A 6,514-nucleotide genomic window follows, 5' to 3' on the forward strand; every position below is an offset into this window, starting at 1 on the left:
TGTACAGAAACCTATTTGACAATAAATTTCATATTAAAAAAGTAATAAAAAATAAAAATAAAAAAAGAATTGCAAGAAAAATAAAATAAACATTTTTTTAATTTTTTTTTCAACGTTTATTTATTTTTGGGACAGAGAGAGACAGAGCATGAACGGGGGAGGGGCAGAGAGAGAGGGAGACATAGAATCGGAAACAGGCTCCAGGCTCTGAGCCATCAGCCCAGAGCCCGACGCGGGGCTCGAACTCCCGGACCGCGAGATCATGACCTGGCTGAAGTCGGACGCTTAACCGACTGCGCCACCCAGGCGCCCCAAAATAAACATTTTTTTTAATAAAAAAAATCAATGGGTTGTAACCCTCCTCCCCCCACAAAGGGCCACAGTGCATCAACGTATTTGCAATACATCTGTGGTATTAAGACTTCATGGAGGTGAAGGCAGTTAGGAAAAAATGCTCTTCCAGGCACCTGGGTGGCTTAGTTAAGCGTTCTACTTTGGCTCAGGTCATGATCTCATGGTTTGTGAGATCATGGTTCGAACCCCATGTTGGGCTCTGTGCTGACAGCTCAGAGCCTGGAGCCTGTTTCAGATTCTGTGTCTCCCTTTCTCTTTGCCCTTCCCCCGCTTGTACTGTGTGTGTGCGTGTGTGTGTGAGAGTGTGTGTCACGCTCTCTCGCTCTCTCTCTCAAAAATAAACATTAAAAAAAATAATAAAGGAAAAAATGCTTTAAAATCTCATGGGTAACAATGATTCTTTTTTTTTTTTTTTTTTTTTTTAGTATTGAGAAACGCTGCTATGTATCCTAATTTTTCATGTTCCCCGGATGAATTACAACTACCAAGATGTGCATTTCTATCCCCCAAGGCTTTTTCCCCTTTTGCCAAGGCTTGTCAACCACTGGCTGACCGCAGTTGGTGTATCAATGCCCCCACTCCCTCATTCCTGGGCGCACTGGGCGATTCTGAGCTATGTGTTTTTCAGTTTTGCCCACAGGAATGAGCTCCAGTTGCCCTCTGTGGCTAAGGCTTAAGAACATAGCGCTCAGAACTCTCGGCACCTGGGGGGCTCAGCCGGTTAAGCGTCAGACCTCAGCCCAGGTCATGATCTTGCAGTTGGTGAGTTCAAGCCCCGAGTCAGGCTCTGTGCTGACAGCTCGGAGCCTGGAGCCTGCTTTGGACTCTGTGTCTCCCTCTCCTTGCTCAGTGGCACTGAGACTCTGGAGATGGACTGCCTGGCTCCTCCACTTTCTAGCTGTGTGGCCATGGACAAGTTACTTAGCCTCTCTGTGCCTCTGTGTCCTCATCTATAAAGTAGGGATGATACTGGTGCTTCCTCACAGTGCTGTGTGCTCTAAAGGATGTAGTCTGTGAAAGCTCTCTGGGCTGTGCCTAGACAAGGGTTAGCCACTATCTCTGTTATTGTGTTGTTGCTGAGCACGTGGTTCTGTGAGTGCTAGACTGTGAGCACAGGCCCCCTCTCGTTAAGAGAGCAGGAAAGGAAAGTAGCAGTAAAAGTTTTACTAGGACTTTTTGAACCAGGAGTCACCTTTTGTCTAAGAAGACCCAGACGTTAGGCCATCCGGGCTAACATGTTCTTACTCTCTTAATTGTCACATTATTGAGTGTCTACCCAGAGCGATCCCACACCTCCAGTTTTGGGATTCAAAGATCCCCATCACCCATAAAATCCATGGCCGGCACCTGCTTTACGACCCACTGGGCTACTGCATCCAAACACAGAATTGTTAAACAGGTAGGTACTGGCCTGGTATAATGAACCCTATTGGGCAATAGATGCCTTCAGCATGAGAAAAATGTCCCATGTTTCTTTTCTCTCTGTTTGCAGCAACAGGACAAGCAGAGCTGATAGCCTTTATACAAAGGTGAAGAGTGAGAGAACCCAACTGCTTTAACCATCCCCCACCAGTTGGCAAGGGAAGGCTAGGCTCCTTCCCTCCGTGTTTGGGTTTCCAAAGAGATGTCTCCCTCCACTGAAGTTGATTTTGAGGTGATTTATTTGTGAGTCAGAGATCCCATAAGTTGATAAAATGTTTAATATCTCTATAAAAACCTACATGGTAATTTGTCTTTGTACCCAAGCAGTTCCATTTAGATTTATACTCTGCTTATTAAAGAATGGAATCAGGACCCACAGAACCCTCTCTTCCCCTGTTCACGTTGGAACCCACCTCCTCATCGAAGGCTCCAATTTCCCCTGCATATACTCTGTTTCTGTTTCTTCCTTCCCATTATCTGAAAATATGTGATTATTTCTTTCCCCACCCCATCTGGCCATCACCTCACCAACAGCCTGTGGATCTTCTCTGAGACAATTGTTTCCAACAGAACAGGGATCCGGTGGCATTTTATTTTTTTCTATAAAGGGCCAAACTGCAAATATTTTAGCCTTCGTGGGCTGTACGATCTCTGTTGTAACTACTCAACCCTGCAAGTATATCATGAAAGCAGCCACAGACAGTATGTAAACAAATGAACGTAGCTTTTTCCCAATAAAACTTTATTTACAAAAGCAGGCAGTGGGCCAGATTTGGCCCACGGGCTGTAGTTTGTAGATCCCTGCTCCAGAGCGACAAAATTAGTCATCCATCATATCTAGTCAATAAAGTATTAAAACCTGCCTTGCTTTTTGCAATAATTTTTAAATGTAATGCCACGTGCACAAGAATTTCTATATTTACATCTAAAGCTGCTTTGAGACACAGCCAGGGTTGTACTGCAACATTCTCTATATTCACCATACTTTGTCAATTGAAAGCAATAATTAGGGCCCTCATATTCATGCATCCATTTCATAAAAACCACATACTGGCCACCAAGGTTACACCCGTTGGTACATTCATCAATGCTTCTTATTTCACTTTTCTTCTCATTACATACAGTATAATTTTGTTGACCACATTAGGCACAGCAACAGGGTTTTTTTTTCTCTACTACGGACACACAATCAAAAGCAAAGGAGAATACTGACCGTATTAACTTTGGCTCAGGACATCTGTATGGAAACTTCAGAACAAGAAATGCAATTTCTCTTGGTTATTTCCTCCACTCTCCTGAGTTCAACTGTGCACAAAATTACTTGTCATTGTGGTGGCACAAATAAGACTTCATTAACATCACCATTCCGACCTTGGTAAACAAGTTTATTTACACTTGAGCACTGCTGAAGAATGAAGTCATAGAGAAAAGTTCATGGTAGGTGGTCCTGCCTTTTTCATTAAGGCGAGCTTTGACAAAATCACCAGCACCTCACTTGGACAAGCTGCTATTCAGTACCCTGGGGTTAATGCAAGTGCGGGTGTGTGCCTGTTGAAAAGCATCCGGCGACAACACTTGTAATCGAGGTGGGGCACATTTTTTAATGATACATGTTGTTGCTGTTTCTTGTCGTGCTTTTTCCTAACCCCTGGCTCCCCTGCTTTCCCAGTGCCTATGACAAGGATAGTGGAATCCATCGGTTAAATTGGATTTCTGACTTATAATTAGAAATCAAGTAGGGGTGCCTGGGTGGCTCAGTCGGTTGAGCGTCTGACTTTGGCTCAGGTCATGATCTCACCGCTCATGGGTTGGAGCCCCCCATCAGGCTCTGTGCTGATAGCTCGGAGCCTGCTTCGGATTCTGTGTCTCCCTCTCTCTCTGCCCCTCCCCCGCTCATGATCTCTCTCTCTCTCTCAAAAATAAACATTAAAAAATTTTTTAAAAAAAGAAAAGAATTCAAGTAGTTCTCCAAGATGGCAAATCCTGAGAAGGTGGGGCTCCAGGTACTCCTCGGAGATTGTGGGAATGAACGTGTTTAATTGTCACGCTGAAAAAAACAACATGGGGCTCTGGCCAAGTCTCCTTCTTTGAGAGCAGAATGCATGTGATGGGGAAGCGCCATCTAAATGTTCAGGCACCATCTAAATGCAGGACTAGGTGGTGTCAGCCTTCACACAGCAAAAGCAGAAGGAAATCGCAGCTCTTGATGTTGTATATGCTCGGAAAATACACGATGATGGATATGAATGTGAATACGATTCGCTGTGATGGCCTTGCCCTTGCAGAGGAAACCACTGCAGGGCAAAAGGAGCCCCCCATCTCCCTGCCCCAGAACCTCCTGGTTCAGGGCTGGGCCTTTCCACCAGGAAGGCCAGGTCTGGTCCTGCTCACACACTCCTTGGCCAGTGATTAGCATCCCACCACTCTGCTGGACCAAGAGGAACACCTGCCTGTGACAGCTCGGAGCCAGATACCAGAGCGGTCTTTCCCAAGAGTCAGCAGAGTGAGGGCAAGCTCCAGGCAGGGGTAGGGGACTGGGGCAAGAATGAGACCTACCGTCATGGAACATCAACCACGCTTGGGGCATGGAGATGAGTGCCGTATGCCATCTGGTCACATGTCACGGAGATTACATGAGACTCAGTGGTATTCTCTGAACCCCAAACAGGATGGTTTCCTCTGTCCGTCCTTTTCCTGGGAGGCTGGTTTGGAACAGAAGACCTAGCGACTTGTATTATATACTCGCGCTGAAGCCTGCAATAAGAATAGTCCATAGGAAACATTTAAGGACGGACCCTGAACCATCCCCTAGACTCACAGTAAGATTTCTTTCTGATAACAGAATGCACTAGTGTTACAGGTCCAGCTACAGGGCTCCATCCACTTCAGAGATGGGACCTAATTCTCGGAGGCTGGGTGTGTGGCCAACGGTTTGCTGGCCCGGAGACTGGTCACACTCTGCCCTTTCCCAGCCAGCACGAGCAGACAGCCAGTGAGTCCACGGGAAGACACTGATCATCTCCAGGACTAGATGTAACAGTAAATGGGAGTGTGTGGCTGGTAAAGAGACAAGGTTTCAAGCCCCAAAGAGTTTTCTGTCCAAAAAGGAAGACAGCATGAGCCAGTAAGTAATCCCTTCGTGCGATAACAATAATTTAACAGATATTTCCATGTGCTCAACTCTGCTCTATGTGCTTCGCATACTTTAACTCACTTAATTCTCAAAACAGTGCGAGGGGGCTGGTACTGTTACTATCCCTATGTTAAAGATGAGGAAAGAGTTCAAAGAAATTAATCAGACAAGTCACACGACTCGTAAAGTGGCAGGGCTGGTACTCTGAGGCCCATATCTCCAGAGGGGGAAGGAGAATGAAAACTGACCCACATCAAAACAGCTAGAACTCTGCGGCGAGAGAACTTGGCAACTGGATTCTTGGAAATGATGGTTTTCCAAAAATAACTACATTTACAGAGGGTTTATATTTGATATGTCCAGTCCTCATAAGATAGAAATATGCCCCATTTTGCAAATGAGGAAGCTGAGTATCAGGGGAATGATACAACTTGGGAGAACTCACATATCTACTAGCTTGGCAAAGTTGAGATTCAATCTTAGGTCTGTCTGAAAGCTCTCCACCAACACTGCTGTTGGCTGACTTGGAAAATAAAGGGACACCTTGAACCCTCCAGGGTTCTATGATGTCTGGTTCCCGGTTCCACTCTAGAGTTACGAGCATTTATTCCACTTATGGGCCAGGCAAGATTTCTCAAGAGTGGAGGTCTAAACATGGTGGCAGTCTAAGACAGGAGATGGTTAACAGTTGTCTCCATAGCATTAGGTGCTAAATGGGGGGTTGTAACACCACTGGAATGCTCAGTCCAAGCTGCTAGCACCAAGGTCCTTTCTACAGTCTCAGAAGCTGAGATTTTTAAGACCTGAGTGTAATCAATACCCTGGTTCATACCAAGTGTCCTAGTTACAATACCATTGACAAGGCCACCTTTGAACTACATGGAACGTTGAAGCCTTGGTGAAAGAGATTAGTTTATTTTTCAATCCAAATGTGCCAAGTGAGCTCTAAAAAGTTGCGGAGATCAAGTTGAGATATCTTCTGGGAAGATCATAAGCTGAAAGGCTGCTGTCATAGATACTGAAGTCAGTCATCACCCACTTGCTAACTGAGTCACCTGTCAGGTTAGTGTGGATTTTTTCATGCCCAGGTGCCCAACCCTTCTAGGTAGAGGGCTGGTTACCCAAAGTAACCTTGGCTGGAGGCACGAAAGGGCATCCCTTGAGTAAGCGGCATTTTGGAGGCTCTGAGGGTCAAAGCTGGCAAAACTAAAATTGTTGGAAACCCCAAGGGTCACAGTCAGATACACACTGAAACAAAGCAGGGGCACAAAGCAAAGGTAGGGAACATCTAGAGGGACCAAGGTAATTGTCACACTGTCTTGTAAGATTAGATTCACCTGTGTTTAGCAGACCATTCCCAACTCACACAAAGGAATCAGGAGAGTTACAGAATTCACAGAGAGTGCAAGAAGTGTGGTTTGTGTCTTTCACATATAGACTTTCCAAGATGGGCTGTTCTGGGGTAGTATGGCCAATCTGTTCCCCGATGGTCTTAAGGACTCTCTCAGGGTCAGTGCTGGCTGTAGTGACAAGCAAGCCCCAGATGTGAATATCTTAACACAGTAAAAGCTGTTTCCCTGATGATTTAACAATCCAATGTGAGTG

General features: G+C 45.5%; 1 long non-coding RNA gene across 1 annotated transcript; it reads left to right on the plus strand.

Annotated features, from left to right (window-relative positions):
* The first annotated feature begins 989 nt into the window (after positions 1-989).
* Positions 990-1,953, plus strand: LOC147580384 (uncharacterized). The gene is made up of 3 exons (XR_015251935.1): positions 990-1,116; positions 1,624-1,753; positions 1,847-1,953. It is a non-coding gene; the product is annotated as an uncharacterized LOC147580384 (long non-coding RNA).
* The last annotated feature ends 4,561 nt before the right edge of the window (positions 1,954-6,514 follow it).

The sequence above is a fragment of the Puma concolor genome, chromosome B3 (genome assembly GCF_028749965.1).
Source record: "Puma concolor isolate L17-30 chromosome B3, mPumCon1.1.hap2, whole genome shotgun sequence".
NCBI lineage: Eukaryota > Metazoa > Chordata > Mammalia > Carnivora > Felidae > Puma > Puma concolor.